Genomic DNA, 2,981 nt, shown 5'->3' with positions numbered 1-2,981 from the left:
TATTGCTCCTCAGAGGGGAAATTCAGGTGTTGCAGCAGCACAAGGACAGAAATAAGTTCAGATAAGTCATAACTAATTAGAGGTATATCAAATTGATCAATTGAATTCACAACACACACACGCTTACTGTTTTACTTATTTATTTTCATTTTTAATATATATATAGGCTATATACAGTATAGATTTAACACACACAAACACACACTCTTGCTGTTTTATTTACTTTATTTAATGAATTGTATGAAATGAATTGTTCTTTTGCAATTTCTTTGTAGCTTTGGCAATATTGTTGTTTTATATTCATGCCAATAAAGCTGAATTGAATTGAAATCTCTTGCAATTTAAATAGAAATAAAAAGTGAAGCAAACATCACATATAAAAGGAAGGGACTAAATCCAGCTCACATGAGGCTGTTTCATTTCTCAGTCACACGTCTTTAAATCCATTTAATGGGACTAGATCGTTTGGATGTAGCACGTTCTGCAAATTATTCCAGGGAGCAAAGTAAGAGCTTTATTTTCCTGGTGAGAGAGCCACCTGGTGGACCCAGCGTGGCCTTATACACTAAAATACACAGCGTCTGTGTGGACTTAGTGACGGCCAGTCTGCCAGATCTTAAAGTGTCCAATAGTGAATCCAGGAACCAGAGTCAGTAATGAAATGAGAAGCCCTGCAGCACAGAGAGTCTAAACAACCTGAAACACTTCAATAAGTAGCCTGCACAAGTTCTTTCCTGGATTTCATGTTAAAAACAAGCATTATTTCATAAAAACAGAAGCCATACGAGAGCAATTAAAGTGGACAAGGTAAGCAGTACACATACACACATAATACTGCAGTACTGTCTCAAGTGAAGTAACACGGGGGTGTGATTGTTCACAGTGAAGCTCCAAAGTACTTTAGGGAATACTATAACTATATATACTGTACTATATAACTATACTAACTGTACCACAAGAGGGAGTACAAGTGACCCCCGTTAGGTGTAAGAGTTGAATGGGGACGGATACTTTCATGTGTTCGGCTGCTGTTGATGAGCAAGATCATCGACTCTTTAGTTACTTTTCAATCCTCACTGACAAAATGTCTGAGTGGCCACAATAATTAGTATAACTGAGTGTTTTCTGGGGGTAGTATTTATTTTCAGTGTCATTGTTGTTGTTGTTATTATTATTATTTCATTTTTTTCTGAGTTGCTGAAATTATTAAAGTTTGTTTTATTTCTTCTTCCCACTCCTTTTTCGAATATGTAAAGAAATTGACAAGAAAAAATTTCTTTGGCTGTAACTATTTTTCTTAGTAATTTATGTGTATAATTTAATAATTTGTAATAATAATAATGATAATTTGTGTTATTTAATCATTTTGATTTGTTTATTTGATGCATTTTTTGTCGGATGTTTCTGTTTTACATATATTGGAAATAAACCTTTAATAATAATAAAATAGCATGAAATGTTGTCAATATGCTGTTGTTTTAAATTTCTGTTTATACTTTGTACAGGCAAATTTACTTTAAGTAAAACTGAATGAACTTCCTTATATATTATATAGTAATGTTGTGACAGAAATAATATTGTATATAGGAATGTGTAAGGAATAATTTTATTGTAGATTGCATTGTTACTGAATTTTATTTTTAAAGAGAAACGATGTGTAAGCTGCTAATAACTAACTACCTTTTCATGATGCTCCTCCCCATTTGCCCTCAGTCGTCTGGCTTTCTTGTGTTTTTATCCTTTTGATGGTATCTGTAGCTGGGGAATCTCTGGCTGGAGGCTCCACTTTTATGTTTACAATCAATAAAGAAGTTCAATCAATCAATCAGTAGCAGCAAAGTGTGGAGTATCATGAAACCATCTAATGATACTGATAAGATTTAACTTTAGACTTTAAAGATCCCACTCAGGGGAAGTTCACTTGTTACAGCAGCTCCAGATACAACAGATAAAAGTCCATAAAGACAGAAAAGAAATCGAAAGATTTATAATGTACATATAACTCTTATTCATGTCTGCACAGGTGAGGCTGGTGTGTTGTTTTCTAGGTAAAGTGGCAAAAACTGGGGAAAGAGACGGAGGAAGCAGGATGTAGATACACCTGAGCGTCCACCGAGGGGCGTCAGAGAAACATTACACCCAATCTATCATCAAGGTTGTCCTGCAGGAAAACACATTACAACAGAGATGTAAAATATGTTTTGTAAGTGTATATGTAGTTGTATTATTAGTAATAATAGTGTAGTACCAGAAGAAGTTTCAGATCCTATAAGAAAAAGATTGATTAATGATTCATCATTTGTATAAGCAGCATTTTAATATTGTTGTTTTAATCTATAATGACTCGTTGTGTTTTAAGATTGTATGCATTTATTTATTTAGATTTATTTATTTATGGCTACTGGTGGGCTAAGTATTTAGATCCTTTACATAAGTAAAAGTACTAATACCACACTGTAGAAGTACTCTGTTACAAGTAAAAATTCTGAATTGAAAATGTTACTTAACTAAAAGTATGTACGTTTAATCAGGAAAATCTGCTCAAAGTAACAAAAGTAAAACTGAAATGACTTCAACGATCAGTTGCCAATCAATTTTCTGTTAACCGACTAATCGTTTTATCTGTACTGGTATAAACTGTTGGGTACTTTAATTTATAACAAATATCAGAATTAATAAACTCTACTATAAAATATATTTTTAGGAGAGCTTTTTGTTGAACTTTTCTTTGCCTAATTGCTTTTATTTTCATGCTCTTTATTTTTTAGCACTTACCTCTTTTTATCCTGTAGCACGTTGAGATTTGTTTGAATCTAAAGTACTTTGCAAATAAATGTATTATGATTATTAATATCTATCATTTGTATTTAAGTACAGTACTTGAATAACTGTACTTAGTTACTTTCCACCACAACAGTATTTCAGTACTTTCTTAAAAGGATCGTTTAATACATCATTTATATATATAGTTTAACGTTTAA

The sequence above is a fragment of the Micropterus salmoides genome, unplaced genomic scaffold, assembly GCF_014851395.1.
Source record: "Micropterus salmoides isolate LMB-PRFRI ecotype aquatic unplaced genomic scaffold, ASM1485139v1 Ms_hic_scaffold_9, whole genome shotgun sequence".
Classification (NCBI taxonomy): domain Eukaryota; kingdom Metazoa; phylum Chordata; class Actinopteri; order Centrarchiformes; family Centrarchidae; genus Micropterus; species Micropterus salmoides.
This window is presented reverse-complemented; position numbering follows the sequence as displayed.